A 21498-nucleotide genomic window follows, 5' to 3' on the forward strand; every position below is an offset into this window, starting at 1 on the left:
AGAATGTGTACGTATGTGCAAAAGATATTCCCTCTTTTTACCTAGATTATTTCCTCCAATGAGGTTAACTCCTTGGTTTTAAGAGTCAAATTCAAAATTTTAGCGCTGACGATTTTCTTCAAGGAAGCTATCCATTTCCCCGATATGAGAAGAAAAGAAATATTCTTAATCTCATAAAAGCTAGTAGTGAAAAAATATTGATAAAAAAATTTTGCATGAGAAAAGATGACTTCTGGCAATTTTGACAGTTTGATATCTGGGTGCTTTCCCATGATGATCCTTTTGCACTCTTTTTTGAATCATTGAACTTTTCGGTCTTTTACATCATCTTTTATTTTGGGAGATGTTCTGACTTTTCTCTCTTTTTTGGGGAAGGGTACGTCACAAACTTCTTCATCTCGGAGATGTTTCGATCCTTATTTTATCTCAGAGATTATATTGATGATATTGGCTTAAAAAGTCTTTAGATGATAGCAGAAATCAAATATCTTTTAGGGTTTGTCGGTAGGTCCATCACACTCGCCTTCATCTCGACGGTGATCTGAACTTTCCTTGGAAGGATCCGTCACAAACTCCTTCATCTCAGAGATGATCCAAATCTTCTTTAGCCCCGGAGGTCTGCTCGCCTATTCGTCTTTATCTTGACGACGATTGAGAGATTCCTTTTACGGATATTTGATTGCAACTTTACTGGATTGCGGAGACATTGGTTGAGTGGATTCTTTTTATCGCTCAGGATATTTCCACTACCTGGTTGCCAGAAAGCCGTCTTTAAACATGTGCCATAGCCATGATCAACATCAATTCGCTTCTGGCTTTTCAACATCATTAAATATTTCTTTTACTAATCATACCGAGGATATTTCTTTCATCCTTTTGGTTGATCAACAGGGAAAAGATTTGAATTTTATCCCTTTTTCGCAAAAAGTTTCACCTTTTTGGAAAGAAATACTAGAGATAATCTGAGGTGATTCTTCCGTGTAGTAAGAATATTTAGAATCAACAAATGCTTTTAGCAAATTGGCAAAGTTTTCATGAATTCTTTGTGAAATAAACACTTAATATAGATTTTGATGGGACCTTGAGTTGAATCTATGATTTTGAATGTTCTGACCAGTAAGACTGGGACCTTTCAGTTAACGACCAGCGAAGGAGCCGGAACCTTTTCATTTAACGACCAGTAAAAACTGGGACCTTTCATTTAACGACCAACGAAGGAGCCGAAACCTTTTTATTTAACGACCAGTAAAAACTGGAACCTTTCATTTAACGACCAGCGAAGGAGCCAGAACCTTTTCATTTAACAACCAGCAAAGTAGCTGGGACATTTCATTTAACGACCAACGAAGTAGCTGGGACATTTCATTTAACGACTAGCGAAGTAGCTGGGACATTTCATTTAACGACCAACGAAGTAGCTGGGACATTTCATTTAACGACCAGCGAAGTAGCTGGGACATTTCATTTAACGACCTTTGATTTAATGATTTGAGATTTTCTGAGAGACAAACAACACGAGTACTGAACTTGATCTTCAGATTTGAAGACTTAGCAAAATAACCAGTGCGAGCACCGGGTTTTTCAACTGAGAGTCGAGAAGGAGACTAGCATTTAAGAGATTTGAAGATCGAAGCAGGAAATGATTGTCGAGGTTTCAGGATCATCCCTTATCCTGAAGGGTAAATGAAATAGACATTTGATGAAAATTTAAAATGATTCAGGTTTATCCCTTAACCTGAAGGGGAAATGAAATAGACATTTGATGAGAATTTAGAATGATTCAGGTTTATCCCTTAACCTGAACAGGAAATGAAATAGACATTTGATGAGAATTTAGAATGATTCAGGTTTATCCCTTAACTTGAAGGGGAAATAGAAGATTTGGTGAAGAGATCACCTAAGACTGGAATTTAGAAGCGATATGACAAGATTTTGAATTTATGATCTATGATTTAGATGGACCAGGTATGCGATCCAATTTTCAAGATTAACCACGTATCCTGAACGGGGAAAAGAAAGAATAAAACTTGAGAAGATAGAAGGATATAAAATTTGATGGAAGATGGAGAAAAAATTGAAAAAATTGATGTATTTTGTAAAAGAGTTCTCACAAGTAGCATTATTGCTCCTATGAGTGATCTCAGGATTATCCCTTATCCTGAAAAAGAATACCTCGAATGTCGAGGTTCAAGTTTATCCCTTGACCTGAAAAGGGGAAAAGAATAAAATTTATAAAAGTGAAGAAAAATGGAATAAATTTATGAAAATTTTGTTTTTGAAAAGAATTCTCACAGGTAGCCTTGTTGCTTCTGTGAGGGGGTCTCAAGATTATCCCTTATCCTGAATGGGAAAAGAATAGAATTTAAGAAAATTTAATGAAGAAAAATTGATATAAATTTAGAAAATCAAATAAAGATTAATGAAACTTGTATTTGCAAAAGAATTCTCATAGGTAGCATTATTGCTCCTACGAGAGGTCTCAGGATTATCCCTTATCCTGAATGGGAAAAGAATAGAATTTAGGGAGAAGAAATGAAGAGAAATTGATATAAATTTAGAAAATCAATAAAGATTGATGAAAACTTGTATTTGCAAAAGAATTCTCATAGGTAGCATTATTGCTCCTACAAGGGGTTTCAGGATTATCCCTTATCCTGAATGGGAACACCTCGGGCAACGAGGGTCAGGTTTTTCCCTTAACTTGAGCAGGGAAAATAGAAGGAAAAAGAAATACCTCATGGGAAAGAGGCATCAGGTTTATCCCTTAACCTGAAAGGGTAAAAGATTCGATAAAATTTTAATAACATTGAGGAAAATTAGATAAAACTTGATAAAATTTAATAAAATCGATGTAAACTTGATAAAAATAGGAATAAAATGAATGAAACTGATAAAGATATCAAAATTAGATGAAAATTTATAAGATTTGAGTAAAATAAGTTTTTCTGATCCTGCCTGCATATGGGATCTTGAAAGAAAAAATGTTTATTTAAAAGATAAGTGTGAAATCATCATGGGGAAGAAAATTCACTGCAAGAAGAATGATCATTGCGAGATCTGATCCTTTAAATCAAACATGAGAGATCATCATGAGGGTCAATTTTTAAAGGCAATGGTTTAAAAACCTATTTTTGAAGAAGAAGATCAATAATAGATCTGATTTCTAAAAATAATAGTTCGAAACTGATAATAAGATCAATACAAGGGTTGATCTTTGAATATAATGTTTTAAAACCAATCTTGGAAGATAAGACCGACACAGGGGTTGATCTTTTGAATATAATGATTTAAAATCAATCCTGGAAGATAAGACCAACGCAAGGATTGATCTTTGAATGATTTGAAACCCATTTTGGAAGATAAGACCAACACAAGGGTTGATCTTTGAATATAAAGATTTGAAATCCATTTTGGAAGATAAGACCAACACAAGGGTTGATCTTTGAATATAAAGATTTGAAGTCCATTTTGGAAGATAAGACCAGCACAAGGGTTGATCTTTGAATATAAAGATTTGAAGTCCATTTTGGAAGATAAGACCAACGCAAGGGTTGATCTATAAAGATTTGAAATCCATTTTTGGAAGATAAGACCAAAACAGGGGTTGATCTTTGCATATAATGTTTTGAAACCGATCTTGGAAGATAGGATCAACACGAGTTTTGAATTTTCAATGCAATGGTTTGAAAACTTATTTTTAAAGATATGATCAACATGAGGGTTGATTTTTGACAAAGGTTGGACCGAAGAATGTTTAAACTCTTTGGTCATAACGAAGACTTTTTAAAATTTCATGATTTTTGAAAATCCCTCATAGGTAATATCATTTCTCTCACGAATGATGTCAGGATTGTCCTGCATTCTAAAAAGAATAGGAATTTAAATGCCCCAGCATGGCAAAAGAAGGAAGTAAAAAGATAAAAAGAAAATCGACATTTCATTAATGAGCAAAGGTTCGATAACAAGACTGAATATTTACAAGAACTTTGAAAGAAAAAGATATAAAAGACTGGTCTGACTTTCCCCTACAAGACGACTAACAAAAAAAATGACAGTGCAGAAAAACTTGGGCATCCTCAATTCTTGGAGCGATCTGGAAATGGTTCTGTCAGGACTGTTGGGCGCTCTTCCTCCTCATCCTCTATCAGCTCACTTCTGTCAATACAATCTTGTATCATATGTTTGAGGACGAAGCAGTGTTCTGTATCATGCCCTGTTGCCCTGTGGTATTTGCAGAATTGGTCCTTGAATTTTCCCAACATTACGGGAGGATCTATGATTTTAGGGAGTTTGATTATCCCATGCTTTAAAAGGTAATCCATAATCACTTCTAAAGTTTGAGCTTACGGAGTGAAGACTCGATCTTTCTCCCACTTGATATACTTGGGCTTCTCTGGAAGATCACCCTTTTGCTGAAGGCCAATTGGAAACGGTTTGTCATTGTTCTTATAGGCTCTCTCCTTCTGCCCCTTGCTCTGATCTACTCTCGAGCCACTGCCACTATTGTTCTTATTTCCTTTGTTGCTGCTGCCAAGATTATTGCAGGAGGCATCAACTGAATGAGCGAATTGCGCCTTCTTCTTCTGGTCTTGGATATTCTTGACTAGAGGTGTGCCCTCGTAAAGCCCGCTTTCTATTCTTGCTTCGAGCCATTTGGCTCGCTTAATCAATTTGATGAAGGATTTCGCCGGAGAAGTGGCGATGAGGCTCCTTATGGGCTGAAAGAAATTGTTGAGAATTACCTGCAATGCGTGCTCCTCTGGAATGGGCACCTTCATCTTATTGCAGGTGCTTCTCCACCTGTGAATGAAATCTCCTGCTCTTTCAGTTTTGCCTTGCTTTAGGTTGTAAAGATGATTTAATGTAGGTGAGGCTTCAGTGTTGAATAAGAAGCGCTCGATGAACAAATTTACTACTTTATCGAACTCTCGTAGTTTGATAGGATTGATATGGTCAGCATACCACCTGGCCGCTACACCCTCTAGACTGTGGGGAAAACAGATGAACAAAGCTCTGTTGTCTTTTCTGAAACGGCAACATTCTGCATAAAAGGCGGCTAAGTGGGCTTTAGGGTTGCCAGTTTCATCAAATTTGAGAAACTTACGTAGAAGATTCTCCAGGTTATCATCTCCATCTAGACCATCGTAAAAATATTTGCCAGTGTAGGTCTGCTTGCCCTTACCCTTGGCTTGAATGTCCTTGATTGCTTGATTCATCTTCTTCATCTGCTTGCTCATCGGATCCTCTGCTGGAGTCCCAGACTTGAGCTTGTTGACAGATTCGGGCTCTTCTGCAGCTATCTTTACGGACTGCCTTAGAGGATTCTGTTTGTGGACAATATGCTCTTCCTCTTCTGACTCTTTCTCAACTGACTCTGATTCCTCAGAAGCGGTGTCTGGCTGTACCTTCTTTCTGATGATTCTGACTTGCTTTTTTACAGGCTTCTTCCTCAACTTGCTTTTAGGAACTGCCTCTTTTAGCTTGGCCTCGGCTTGCTCCAACATCATTCTTGCCATCATCTTTTGGAACATATCATACATAGCGGGGTCGATGTCATCTTTCCTGTTTTGACCCTGTCCTCTGACTGATTTAGGAGAGCTCATCCCTTCCGCCTCACTGTTGCTGTGTTGAGGAACTGTTTCTTTTCCAGCTCTTGTCTGAACAATTTTCGGATATCAGCGCTTTCTCTGTAGAGAAAAGTGGAGGTTTTTTAGACCGAAGAAACTTTTGGAGAAGTTTTGACAAGAGGAAGGATTTAGGTTGAAATCTAAAAAAATTGTATCTCATTACTAGGGATTGAGTTGCCACAAAATTTGTGACAATTGCGTTGTTTACTGTACGAGGGAGAGTAACCAACTAAAACATGAAAAAAATGCTTATTTTGAAAAAGGACATCTCTTGATGAAAAAGAGATTTTATTTATGAAAATATAAACAAGAATATAAAATCCGAAGAAAAATAAGAGAAAAAGATAAAATTTGAGGATAAATGGTAAAGATATAAAATTTTAAAGAACTTGCAGGCAGGATCAGAAGAATTTTGAAGAAATTTAGAAGAAGAAGAGAAAGAAAAATACACCTGGGTTTTAAAAACAAAGAGGAAATTTTGAAATATATACCCAGGATTTTGGAAAATATAAGGAAGATATAAAATATCAGACAGTCACAGATATAAAAACAATGATGTACAAACAGTACTCCCTAAGGTTGACTCCAAATGCAATATTTGAAATGGTTGATAAGACCTTAATCCTATCTCTAAGATTTATATCATCTGATTCCAATCAAGGTACGCCGATATACTGAATGCATAGGTAATTTTAAAACACATGTGTACTTTGAAAGGTAAGGAAATAGTATTGTTGAATGGATTACATAGCATACATCAGTTATGTCCAAGGTATGATTCAGGTGACTGTTAGGCAAAAGGATAGAATTGCAGTGAGATATGTGAAATGAAAGGCCGGATAGCAATGATGGAATGGTGGTTGTAGGTATGTAGAGATATAATCAGCTACAGTATTGTTCAATGCTGTTGTAGGGGACCAAAATAAAACCACAACAATGTTTGAACACTACTGTAAGGACCGAACATGAAATCACAGCAGTGCCTAAGCACTGCTGTAAGCATATGAAGGGCTAGTGCTATTGGCAATGAGTGAAAAAAAATGGCATGAGTGGTTGTGGGCACATAGTGGCAAGGTGATGTGAGTGTAACAGTGAATGATGTGAAGAAAAAAAAAAGGACTAGAATGAATCGGCTGTAGGCACAACGATGTGCAGGGGCTGTATGGAAGTAGAATGGCAGATGGGTGCTAGTGTTGGTGCAATGCTGCTGGTGGTGAGTTGGAACAGGGTAGTGTGAATATAAGAAAGCAATATAAATGGGTATGTTACTGTGCAATAATAGATGCTGGTTGTGGTGAAAGATGTAGGTGATTGGTGGCTGAACGTATGCTAAAACACTCTAGCAGATGATGAGATATTTCAATCAGTGACAACATTCGTACAAGTTAATATAATGCATACTAAGGGTCAACCAATGTACAAAATAAAAATAAAATATCACACAGTGTATAAACAGTAAAAAAAAATGGATGAATGACTCACTTAATTGCTGCAATCTGACTAATAGACTGATCCTTGCGAAAAGATTACCCAGATTTGATAGATCATGTAAAACCCATGAATTTTAGAGAATTTTCAATGAAATAAAAATGTGTGTTTACGTGAGATAATATAGTTTATGAGATATTCAATGTGATTTTGAGGCTTGCGGGCCAGTCGAGCGAACCCAATAACGAATACTGGAAAGGGTACTTGGATCCGGACCTTGACGAGATCCGATGATCCGACCCGGTTCACGAGGCCAAGTAAGGAAACCCGATGGTTTCGGGATGATAGCGTGAAATCCGAAACACAATTAGAGTGAGTGCAAGTTTAGACCAAACGGTGAAAAATCCATGTGAAAACGAAAGAAATCCATCAACAAGGAAAAATGTCCCATTGTGACATAAAGAGATTTTTCTACAAAAGTAAACACCAACTGATGGTGTGGTGTTGTGGTAGGACACACGGTGTGTGATACCACCACCCAAGTTCAAAATCCATTGTGCACAAATTATTTTTTTTTACAAGAAAGTGATGATTTATACCTTGGTGAAAAGGGTAAAAACGTGAGATTATATTAAGCCTAAATTTTTGGCTTTTTCATCTAGCTCTACCAAGGATTGAGGAGAATCCCATGTGACATGGAAGAGGGGTACCCATAAAGCAAATAGTGAGGGAAGTTAGAGGAAATTATGCCAAAGAGAGGAGGGGGCATTGTTGGAAATAGACATCACCCACCAAAAATGTGAGATTTGGGTGAAGATTTAATGCTTTGAAAATTTAGTAACTTCCCCCTAGATAGAGGAGTTAAATGAGAGATTTTTGGTAAGGAGTTACATTAGACGTATCTCTTTCTCTCTCTCACGGTGGTGGTCGACCTCCATTGTTGGACTGTGTGGACCTCCCTTGCTGAACGCGTGAACATCCATTATCGACGTGGGGTGCCGCTCTAACGAAGAGAAGGGGTTGTAGCCTTGCCGTCGTGAGACTCCAAAGAGGTAAGGAGCATTGCTATTTGTATGTAAGTGGTTGATGCCTTGTTGCATATCTATATTGCAATATCAAGGAGTTTACGCGACAAGGAACACCTATATGTAGGTATGTTTAGGGCCTCGAAACCCAAGTGGCATGAGCTGAAACACCTACTCGCCAATAGGTCAATATGTAGTGGTTCAGCCGATGGTTCTCACCCATGGCCAACGTTGGGGCACTGGAGTGTTCTTTGTAAGGGCATTATGTTCCTATGTGTATGCCTGGTGATATGTAATACTCATATCAAAACCTACAGTTCGAATCTGTGTAGGGAAATGCATATATTTTTGGGGTGGGCGTTAGCCATGACGGATTCAAGATCGAAACAAAATAAAGTAGGCAAATGGCGTGGAACCTTAAGTATCTTGGATTATTATTCAAGAAATTATTGTTTGGTTGTATTTTCTTGTTCAATACACATTTCTTACTTTGTAGATTGAATGGTTTTAATCAAGTCTGAAGTTATGTATACGTGATTGCTATTTCACATCATGGTAAAATAAAGATATATCATTCCTATTGGGTAATTCAATTGGATTTGATGTTTTTGAGTGTGGAATGCACTCATATCTATAATTGAAAGATTCCATACATTGAGGATGAAAAGGGTGGCAAAACAGTTCATTTAGAATGATCAAAATGTTTGAAAAATATAAAGATACACCCTTTTAAAAGTTACAGAAAAACGACGAAATTAGTTGACTTGAACAATAGTTAGTCGACTGATAATATGTTCAGTCGACTGATAAAACCTTCAGTCGACTGCTCCTAAAATTTCCAGGAAACAGACATTCTGTTCAGTCGACTGATAAAACCTTTAGTCGACTGATGCTAAATTTTTTCCAGAAAACAGATATTCTGATCAGTCGACTGATGAAACCTTCAGTCGACTGCTGCTAAATTTTCCAGAAAATGGACATTCTGTCCGGTCGACTGATAAAATATTCGGTCGACTAAATTTATGATTAGTCGACTGATGAAACCTTCAGTCGGCTGCTGCTAAATTTTCCAGAAAACGGACATTCTGTCCGGTCGACTAAATTTATGATTAGTCGACTGATAAACCCTTCAGTCGACTGCTGCTAAATTTTTTCCAGAAAACAGACATTCTGTCCGGTCGACTGATAAAACTTTCGGTCGACTAATTTTATAAAATAGTAATGTTTCTGCTTATAAGATTTGAAGCAAAAAGGTTGGTCGACCGGTGAGTCTATTGGTCGACTAATAAACATGAAAAATTAAGTAAAGGGTTTTCTAAAATGATTTTTATGAAGGGTTCTTTTAGAAAAGTTTTTCTAAAGACTTTTTAGGTGAAATGCAATTGAAATATCTATGAAGGAAATAGTACGATGGTAAACTAAATATGTGATTTACATATGGACTTTAGGATTATGTCCAATACATGGAACACACATGATACATATATTTTCACAATGAAGATCATTTCTTGTTCAGGATGATATAAGAGTTCAAGAATGAACATGTGGTTTCGCTAAATGTTGGGAGTGCCAAACAAGCACTTAAGAAATGATAAAGTTAGATAATGTCATGTTGCGACGTAACCAGTGGGGGTATGAAACGTACACTCGAGCTCATAAACAAATCTTAAAATGCCAAATGAATAAGTACTCGACACAAAGTTAAACCAGAATTCTAAGAAATTATGGTTGTTGCCTATTGGACTTCTAGTAAGTAATGTGCATACACTAAGATCACCCCGAATGTGGGTTGGGATTTCGGAAAACCCCTGTGGTGCAATGACTTGCACATAAGAAAAAATAAAATAAAAAATATGCATACATAACCTAAATATGGGATTCTGGGTATACCTCAAAGATGGTGTATGTTACTGGTTTCCTAGGGTTCTGGGTACATCTGAAAGACGATGTATGTTACTAGACCCAAACAAACAAGAATGAAAATTATGCACATATTTAAAAATTATGGGATTCTGGGTATACCTGAAAGATGGTATATGTTACTGGTTTCCCAGGGTTCTAGGTACATCTGAAAGACGATGTATGTTACTGGATCCAAACAAAACAAGAATGAAAATTATGCACATATATAATAATTATGGGATTCTGGGTATACCTGAAAGACAGTATATGTTACTGGTTTCCCGGGATACTGGGTATACCTAAAAACGGTATATGTTACTGGTTTCCTAGGGTTCTGGGTTCACCTGAAAGATGGTGTATGTTACCGGACCCCTTGTAGTGCGATAGCTCGCACTTGGTTACAAAGAAAATGTAAAATGAAATATAAAACCTTTGAGACTCTGGGTATACCTGAAAGACGGTATATGTTACCAGATTCTTCGGGCTCTGGGTACACCGGAAAGATGGTGTATGTTACTGGACCAATAGTCTACCTTGGAGAGGGTAGGTGGTACGAACTTCGTGGACGTTCGTGTTTTCGTGAGAGCTAGGCGTCTCACCGTATGGTCTTGGTCCGCTACGAGGTCTATGCCTGTGCGTACCCACAGGGTAAGAGTAAGATAAACATTAAATAATTTAAGTTGACTGGAAAATTATCTCTGAAGAATTATATACTGTTGATTTGGCTTTAGTGAAATTTGTGGAATCTACAACTTGTACTAATGTAGATAAATATACCTTTAGTTCAGTCATCTTTTGCACTGTATCATGAATTAGAAATCATAATTATCTTCTTAGAATGATATAAACTTCCATGCTAGTTATATATGCTGTTGTTGCACATATTTGTACACAGGACACTGAGCATCACCTATAAATACATTGCTTCTTACGCAGACAGGGGAGTCTGACCCTTCTGCTTTAAATGTTTTTCAGGCAATGCATAAATGAAGCATCGTGGCGTCGCATTTGGAAGTAGTCAAGAGATCTCAGTTTTTCAGTGTTTTATGTTTGAACTCTGATTAGTAGATTTACAATGTAATGGGATGTAATTAATGGCATTAATGCTTTAATTAATGAATGGTATGCTTTTAGTACTTCTCTGTTTTTACCCTATAATGCACCCGACTTGTGTTTTTCGCACTTCCGCTATTTCAACGAAAAAACATTTACTCCAAAATTTTCACTATAAAAAGTTGGGGCGTTACAGCTTTGGTATCAGAGCCAGGACTGAAAAATCTGAGATCTTGGCTCTTCCAGCGACCGCGATGGCTCTGTAGGTATGTAGAAATGTGGTTTTCTTAATGTAGAGATAAAAACATATAATTGCATATTGTATTTTCATGGAGTTACAACTAAGGTTAGAATGACCTTTTACTTCCCAAACGAATGGCTTGGGTAAACTGTTGCAATGACTTATGGAGATACTACATAACCTGGCTGAAGTGGTAGGCCGACGGGCTGCTGCAATGCAGCTGGTGGGTGACAATTTACATCTTGTGACCCATTAGAGGATACATAGAAGATGACTGTCACCTAAAGTATGGTATATATTTTTCTAGATGGGAAACATGAATGCACTTAAGGGCATAGCTTCCAAAGTTAGTCTCGTGTCAACTCCTGCGAGAGTTGAAGTGCTGGAGCGAAACCCAGGGACTGCTCGCATATTCTACCTTCTCGAAACTGATTTGGTGAATCGTAACGAATATCAAAATTATTATCCCAATCGCATTGGAAACGATGATTTTGTTGATAAGAGTCATCGGATGAGGCTCTAAATTAATGTTATTCTTTTTTTCAACTTCGTTGGAGATGTTAGTGACTCTATCATTGATGAAGGGTACCTTTCCGAATAATCTTTCAGACAGAAGGTGAAAGCCTTGTCTGTGCCCTTTAAACCTTTGAGTTCCTCGTTGGAGGATGTTGTAGATCCCAGTTGTTCTTGGTGATGAGAACATGAATGATGTTATATGCTTAGTAAATGGCTTATGGGTTGCAGATGATGGCAATCGACTCCTGAGAGTGTCATGTTGGGGACTACATAACACCAGACTTTTGGGTGTTATGGTTTTTGAAAGAGAGTTGTGGGAATTCGTGTTTCCCAACCACAGTTGAAAGGGATTGTGGTGAGTTGAGTTGGCTCAGGTGGTGATTCCGGATAATGCCAACATTGTCATTAGGGTGGTGATGCTCTACTGATGTCATTAGAGTGGTGATTCTCTAATGAAGGTTGCTGGAGTGGTGATTCTTCAGCGATGCCGTTAGAGTGGTGATTCTCTAACGATGCTGCTAGGGTGGTGATTCCCTAACGATGTCATTAGAGTGGTGATTCTCAAATGAAGGTTGTTGGAGTGGTGATTCTCCAGCAATGCTGTTAGAGTGGTGATTCTCTAACGATGCCGCTAGGGTGGTGGTTCCCTAACAATGCCATTAGAGTGGTGATTCTCTAATGAAGGTTGTTGGAGTGGTGTTTCTCCAGCAATGCCGTTAGAGTAGTGATTCTCTAATGATGCCGCTAGGGTGGTGATTCCCTAACGATGCCATTAGAGTGGTGATTCTCTAATGAAGGTTGTTGGAGTGGTGATTCTCCAGCAATGCCGTTAGAGTGGTGATTCTCTAACGATGCCGCTAGGGTGGTGATTCCCTAACGATGCCATTAGAGTGGTGTTTCTCTAATGAAGGTTGTTTGAGTGGTGATTCTCCGGCAATGCCGTTAGAGTGGTGATTCTCTAACGTTGTCGTTAGGGTGGTGATTCCCTAACGATGCCATTAGAGTGGTGATTCTCTAATGAAGGTTGCTGGAGTGGTGATTCTTCAGCGATGCCGTTAGAGTAGTGATTCTCTAACGATGCCGCTAGGGTGGTGATTCCCTAACGATGCCATTAGAGTGGTGATTCTCTAATGAAGGTTGTTGGAGTGGTGATTCTCCAGCAATGCCGTTAGAGTGATGATTCTCTAACGATGCCGCTAGGGTGGTGGTTCCCTAACGATGCCATTAGAGTGGTGATTCTCTAATGAAGATTGTTGGAGTGGTGATTCTCCAGCAATGCCGTTAGAGTGGTGATTCTCTAGCGATGCCGCTACGGTGGTGATTCCCTAACGATGCCGCTAGGGTGGTGATTCCCTAACGATGCCATTAGAGTGGTGATTCTCTAATGAAGGTTGTTGGAGTGGTGATTCTCCGGCAATGCCGTTAGGGTGGTGATTCCCTAACGATGCCATTAGAGTGGTGATTCTCTAATGAAGGTTGTTGGAGTGATGATTCTTCGGCAATGCCGTTAGGGTGGTGATTCCCTAACGATGCCATTAGAGTGGTGATTCTCTAATGAAGGTTGTTGGAGTGGTGATTCTTCAGCAATGCCGTTAGGGTTGTGATTCTCTAACGATGCCATTAGGGTGGTGATTTCCTTAATGAGGTTTTTAAAGTGGTGATTCTTCAACAATATCGTTAGAGTGGTGATTCTCTAACAATGTCATTAGAATGATGATTCTCTAATGAAGTGGTGATTCTTCAACAATGTCATTAGAATGATGATCTTCTAACGATGTCATTCGAGTGATGACTCTTTCTTTATGATATTGGAGTGGTAATTCTCCGGATAGTGTATTAGAGCGGAAGTTCTCTAACGTGAGTCATCTAGAATGGTGACTTTCTGACGATAGCGGCTTATGCGGTGTCGCTTGAGGTCGTTCGAAGAATATACATATAAAATGAGTTATTGCACCAATAAATTTTATTGTGGCACTGTTTGAATTGTGTATCGTACATTTGAGAACTATGAAAGATTGCTAAGGATATTACTTAGCAAGCATAATTGTGTAACCTAACGATTAACTATTATTATGCTTTTGTCCTGATAGATGGCATGGGAGGCTAGGTGCAGCGACATCATGGACACTGTGAACAACCCTACCGGGGTTGTGCAATAGCAGGTGGTTGCAATGCAACAAGTGGGTGCAAACCTGCAACAGGTGGCCTAAGATAGGCAGAATATTGGTGCAGTCACTTACAAGCACTTTATGAAAATGGATCCTCCTATTTTTAAGGGCAAGACGGATCCTGAAGCGGCTGAGACATGGATACGTGAGATTGAACGTATTTTTCGTGTTTTGAATGTTCCAGAGGAACAAAAGGTGAACTTCGGTACTTATCGTTTGAAGGACCACGCTGAGAAGTGGTGGGAGACAATCTATGCGGTCAAGTTCCAGAATGAAAAGGTTACTTGGGACGAGTTTATTGAGGTTTTTAACTCTGCATATTTCCCTAAGCATGAACGTAGTAAGAAGATGCAAGAATTTTTAGACCTACAACAAGGGGCATCAACACTGGCGGATTATATCACTAAGTTTTGTTGTCTGGAACGATATTGCCCAAATGTATACACCGTAGAAGAGGATCGAGCAATGAAGTTTGCTCATGGATTGAAGCCAGCTTTGAGAACCAAGGTGTTCACCCGAGGGCCAAAATCACTCGATGAGGCCATCGAAGTAGCGAACCTATTGGAAGAAGACTGGGTCAAAGAGCAAAAGAACCAATGGAATAAACTCGAGCAACATATCAAGGTTTATGTGAGTACTAATGAGAAAAATCCTAGTGAAAGGGAGTTCACACCACCTATAAAAAAGAGAATGCTACAGGAAGGCTACCCGAACCGCTAACAGAAAAGGAAATCACAACAACCAAAGGTTCAACAAATTTGTCGACGGTGCGATGAGGATCATCTCTTCGGAGTTTGCCCTCTCTATAATGGCAAGTGTTTCAAATGTGAGCAACCGAGACATATTGCTAAGTTTTGCCCGAAGAAGTCTACTGAAAATTTAGTTTAAGCTGATTCGACTCCATTGAAAGAAAAGACGTGCCAATAAGTAAGAAATACCATAACCTTTTTGTCGAATGATGTTTGTGATTTCGCGGACGAAATCCTTTTTAAGGAGGGTAGGATGTAAAACCCATGAATTTTAGAGAATTTTCAATGAAATAAAAATGTGTGTTTACGTGAGATAATATGGTTTATGAGATATTCAATGTGATTTTGAGGCTTGCGGGCCAGTCGAGCGAACCCAATAACGAATACTGGAAAGGGTACTTGGATCCGGACCTTGACGAGATCCGATGATCCGACCCGGTTCACGAGGCCAAGTAAGGAAACCCGATGGTTTCGGGATGATAGCGTGAGATCCGAAACACAATTAGAGTAAGTGAGTGCAAGTTTAGACCAAACGGTGAAAAATCCATGTGAAAACGAAAGAAATCCATCAACAAGGAAAAATGTCCCATTGTGACATAAAGAGATTTTTCTACAAAAGTAAACACCAAGTGATGGTGTGGTGTTGTGGTAGGACACACGGTGTGTGATACCACCACCCAAGTTCAAAACCCATTGTGCACAAATTATTTTTTTTTACAAGAAAGTGATGATTTATACCTTGGTGAAAAGGGTAAAAATGTGGAATTATATTAAGCCTAAATTTTTGGCTTTTTCATCTAGCTCTACCAAGGATTGAGGAGAATCCCATGTGACATGGAAGAGGGGTACCCATAAAGCAAATAGTGAGGGAAGTTAGAGGAAATTATGCCAAGAAGAGGAGGGGGCATTGTTGGAAATAGACATCACCCACCAAAAACGTGAGATTTGGGTGAAGATTTAATGCTTTGAAAATTTAGTAACTTCCCCCTAGATAGAGGAGTTAAATGAGAGATTTTTGGTAAGGAGTTACATTAGACGTATCTCTCTCTCTCTCTCTCACGGTGGTGGTCGACCTCCATTGTTGGACTGTGTGGACCTCCCTTGCTGAACGCGTGAACATCCATTATCGACGTGGGGTGCCGCTCTAACGAAGAGAAGGGGTTGCAGCCTTGCCGTCGTGAGACTCCAAAGAGGTAAGGAGCATTGCTATTTGTATGTAAGTGGTTGATGCCTTGTTGCACATCTATGTTGCAATATCATGGAGTTTACGCGACAAGGAACACCTATATGTAGGTATGTTTAGGGCCTCGAAACCCAGGTGGCATGAGCTGAAACACCTACTCGTCAATAGGTCAATATGTAGTGGTTCAGCCGATGGTTCTCACCCATGGCCAACGTTGGGGCACTGGAGTGTTCTTTGTAAGGGCATTATATTCCTATGTGTATGCCTGGTGATATGTAGTACTCATATCAAAACCTACAGTTCGAATCTATGTAGGGAAATGCATATATTTTTGGTGTGGGCGTTAGCCATGACGGATTCAAGATCGAAACAAAATAAAGTAGGCAAATGGCGTGGAACATTAAGTATCTTGGATTATTATTCATGAAATTATTGTTTGGTTGTATTTTCTTGTTCAATACACATTTCTTACTTTGTAGATTGAATGGTTTTAATCAAGTCTGAATTTATGTATACGTGATTGCTATTTCACATCATGGTAAAATAAAGATATATCATTCATATTGGGTAATTCAATTGGATTTGATATTTTTGAGTGTGGAATGCACTCATATCTATAGTTGAAAGATTCCATACATTGAGGATGAAAAGGGTGGCAAAACAGTTCATTTAGAATGATCAAAATGTTTGAAAAATATAAAGATACACCCTTTTAAAAGTTACAGAAAAACAGCGAAATTAGTTGACTTGAACAATAGTTAGTCGACTGATAATATGTTCAGTCGACTGATAAAACCTTCAGTCGACTGCTGCTAAAATTTCCAAAAAACAGACATTCTGTTCAGTCGACTGATAAAACCTTTAGTTGACTGATGCTAAATTTTTTTCCAGAAAACAGATATTCTGATCAGTCGACTGATGAAACCTTCAGTCGACTGCTGCTAAATTTTCCAGAAAATGGACATTCTGTCCGGTCGACTGATAAAATATTCGGTCGACTAAATTTATGATTAGTCGACTGATGAAACCTTCAGTCGGCTGCTGCTAAATTTTCCAGAAAACGGACATTCTGTCCGGTCTACTGATAAAATATTCGGTCGACTAAATTTATGATTAGTCGACTGATAAACCCTTCAGTCGACTGCTGCTAAATTTTTTCCAGAAAACAGACATTCTGTCCGGTCGACTGATAAAACTTTCGGTCGACTAATTTTATAAAATAGTAATGTTTCTGCTTAGAAGATTTGAAGCAAAAAGGTTGGTCGACCGGTGAGTCTATTGGTCGACTAATAAACATGAAAAATTAAGTAAAGGGTTTTCTAAAATGATTTTTATGAAGGGTTCTTTTAGAAAAGTTTTTCTAAAGACTTTTTAGGTGAAATGCAATTGAAATATCTATGAAGGAAATAGTACGATGGTAAACTAAATATGTGATTTACATATGGACTTTAGGATTATGTCCAATACATGGAACACACATGATACATATATTTTCACAATGAAGATCATTTCTTGTTCAGGATGATATAAGAGTTCAAGAATGAACATGTGGTTTCGCTAAATGTTGGGAATGCCAAACAAGCACTTAAGAAATGATAAAGTTAGATAATGTCATGTTGCGACGTAACCAGTGGGGGTATGAAACGTACACTCGAGCTCATAAACAAATCTTAAAATGCCGAATGAATAAGTACTCGACACAAAGTTAAACCAGAATTCTAAGAAATTAGGGTTGTCGCCTATTGGACTTCTAGTAAGTAATGTGCATACACTAAGATCACCCCGAATGTGGGTTGGGATTTCGGAAAACCCCTGTGGTGCAATGACTTGCACATAAGAAAAAATAAAATTAAAAATATGCATACATAACCTAAATATGGGATTCTGGGTATACCTCAAAGATGGTGTATGTTACTGGTTTCCTAGGGTTCTGGGTACTTCTGAAAGACGATGTATGTTACTAGACCCAAACAAACAAGAATGAAAATTATGCACATATTTAAAAATTATGGGATTCTGGGTATACCTGAAAGATGGTATATGTTACTGGTTTCTCAGGGTTCTAGGTACATCTGAAAGACGATGTATGTTACTGGATTCAAACAAAACAAGAATGAAAATTATGCACATATATAATAATTATGAAATTCTGGGTATACCTGAAAGACGGTATATGTTACTGGTTTCCCGGGATACTGGGTATACCTAAAAACGGTATATGTTACTGGTTTCCCAGGGCTCTGGGTTCACCTGAAAGATGATGTATGTTACCGGACCCCTTGTAGTGCGATAGCTCGCACTTGGTTACAAAGAAAATGTAAAATGAAATATAAAACCTTTGAGACTCTGGGTATACCTGAAAGACGGTATATGTTACCAGATTCTTCGGGCTCTGGGTACACCGGAAAGATGGTGTATGTTACTGGACCCATAGTCTACCTTGGAGAGGGTAGGTGGTACGAACTTCGTGGACGTTCGTGTTTTCGTGAGAGCTTGGCGTCTCACCGTATGGTCTTGGTCCGCTACGAGGTCTATGCCTGTGCGTACCCATAGGGTAAGAGTAAGATAAACATTAAATAATTTAAGTTGACTGGAAAATTATCTCTGAAGAATTATATACTGTTGATTTGGCTTTAGTGAAATTTGTAGAATCTACAACTTGTACTAATGTAGATAAATATACCTTTAGTTCAGTCATCTTTTGCACTGTATCATGAATTAGAAATCATAATTATCTTCTTAGAATGATATAAACTTCCATGCTAGTTATATATGCTGTTGTTGCACATATTTGTACACAGGACACTGAGCACCACATATAAATACATTGCTTCTTACGCAGACAGGGGAGTCTGACCCTTCTGCGTTAAATGTTTTTCAGGCAACGCATAAATGGAGCATCGTGGCGTCCCATTTGGAAGTAGTCAAGAGATCTCAGTTTTTCAGTGTTTTCTGTTTGAACTCTGATTAGTAGATTTACATTTTTGTAATGGGATGTAATCAATGGCATTAATGCTTTAATTAATGAATGGTATGTTTTTAGTACTTCTCTGTTTTTACCCTGTAATGCACCCGACTTGTGTTTTTCGCACTTCCGCTATTTAAAAAAAAAAAAAATTTACTCCAAAATTTTCACTATAAAAAGTTGGGGCGTTACAGATCATGATGAGTTGATTCTGCAGATCGGTTAGAGAAAGGAAAAAAAGGAATTTGCAGAGTGACACATGTGGCTGATAGGTCAATCATCCAACGTTAGCTGGACCCTGTCAATCCAGCATTGACAGGTCAAGCCATCTAATGATGGTCGTGTTATCAAAATGAATATCATGTGAACTTGCTTGCTCTTCAACTGCCTAAGACCATAAGATTTTATTAATCGACCGATGACTTACCTTGTTGGAGGCCAAATGCTAATTTCTGCCTCTAGTTTTACCAAATCAAAACAGGATGGCAAAAGAAAAAAAAATCATTGCAGTCTAACTTAGCTATTGTGTCAATGACTTCTTGAGAAATGGCATTTCATCTGAGCTTGATATACCCTTTTAATGTAGGACATGATCTAATCTTCATTATAAAATAAGTGGAAATGAAGAAAGATGTACCCCATAGATGATATGCAGGTGAAGATGAAAGTATGGTGATGTATCTATGCTCCTGTGCTGCAAATGTACTGACCCTTGAAGCTAAAAGGATATGACCTCCCTCCAAATTCCTTCATGACCTACTGCCTTAGTTTTTTTTTTTAGAGTCTATACAAGTCTCAAACTATGGAACACATACATTATAGGAACAGAATAAACTTAAAAAAAAAAATTTATAACTACAATGAGAGGCCAAAAATGGGTTCATCGTTTCTTCTTTTTTTTTTAGTCATTTGTGTCATGATGTATATCAAAGTGCCGAGATCTGTGTACATCTGAAAAATGGATGCTGAGTGAAACACTCACGATGCAGATGATGGTGATGGCTGGGATGCCTATGGATGACGTTGGGGGCTACTGCTGCAAAAGGGTAATATGTTAGAGTGATTGTGGTAGCCATAAAAACATGACAACGACCTCCCTAAGAGCCTCACGAGTCATTCAAGATACAGAAAATAAATTAGGAAAGAAAATTCCTTTGTTGAGCAGGAGACTTCGAGTATTCTAAAGCATTGAATGAATATGTTGCTTCAATCGTTGAATGGACTGAATCATGATTTAGAAAGCTTCAACGATCTCCTCAAATTGTGATTTGTGAGTCTATCAAATTGAATTACGGACATTCATTTTGATCTAGACAATATAGGGGCTCCTGATTTGCTTCCAGAATATGGGATTTTAAACCTGCAAAATCTCTGAATCTGATATGTTATATCCAGATCGGATCAACGTGAATTGAATTGGCATACAGAAACTGTCACCAGACATTAGCAGCAATGATCGATTACAGGCCTTAAGATGTTCAGATCATCTCTGGCTCATCAACCATATATGATGACATCTAAGAAGCTTAAAATGGCATAAATCTTATGGGGTAATTCCAGCAAAAAATACAGAGGCGACATCAAATGATAAAGACGAAAATCCAGAAACCTAAAAAACATCCACAGAATGCAGGAGTTTGAAATAGAGATAACATCTGAGAATACAAAATAAAAGAGGGAGAGAAAGAGGGAAAAAAATTTGTTGGAATATAAAATTCCATTTAATGTAGCACACGGATGTGTTGGGATTGCTACAGGCAACCCAACATCCATCCGTGGTGCGTCGATGAGGCAAAAGGGAAAGAAATCAAGAGTAAGGTAGAGAAGGTAAAGGAGAAAGAATAAAATGAATGCAGGGAAAAACCAAAAATTCAGGTGAATAGGCGATGCCATTGCGAGGCATCGTCAATCACCAATGTATAAAGAAGGATATTCAACAAAATCTAAACATTCACAGAAGCAAACACTGAAAATCAGAATGCCAGTAAAAAAAAAAATTTACACGTAACAGATAATGAAAACGAAAACATAAGAAGAAAGAGGAAAAAGAAAGAAAAAAAAACTCTAAACACTTGTTAAAACTATATGAAAAATGAAAAAGACTCGGAAGTAAAATGAGGAATTCTTACCTGGCTTCTCTGGAATTCTGAAGGAGGAAAAAAAATGGGATGGTGAAGACGGATGAGGGATTGTGGAGAGGTGAAGAAAAAGGATGGGAAATCGGGGAGATGCGCCTCCTGTTTTATAACTGGAGGTCGTTAGATTTTTTCAAAGGAGGTCCCTTTTCCTTTACAAAATTTTCCAAGAGTGGAGGTTTTTAATGAATTTTGCTAAAAGGTGTTTTTCACAAACTTGATTTTTCAAAAAGGGTGCCTTTTAAAAGCCATTTGTGTTTTTCTTTTTTCTTTTTTTTCTTATTTTTTTTGTTTTTTTCTTGACATTTTCTATATTTTTTTTCTGTAATTTTTTAAAACAAAACTCTAAAAGCCAAAGGAATTTAAACTGATTTTAAAAAAAAATTAAAATATTTACAAAAGAAGGGTTTTTATGAAAAGTCAGGGTTATTTTGGGGAAATTTCCTCAGAAGAATGGGTTTGGATCCATGTTTTGAGAAAAATGTTCAAGTTTTGAAACTCGAATT

This window comes from Nuphar pumila, chromosome 1, assembly GCF_984573655.1.
Source record: "Nuphar pumila chromosome 1, dmNupPumi1.hap1.1, whole genome shotgun sequence".
In the NCBI taxonomy this organism is placed as follows: Eukaryota; Viridiplantae; Streptophyta; class Magnoliopsida; order Nymphaeales; family Nymphaeaceae; genus Nuphar; species Nuphar pumila.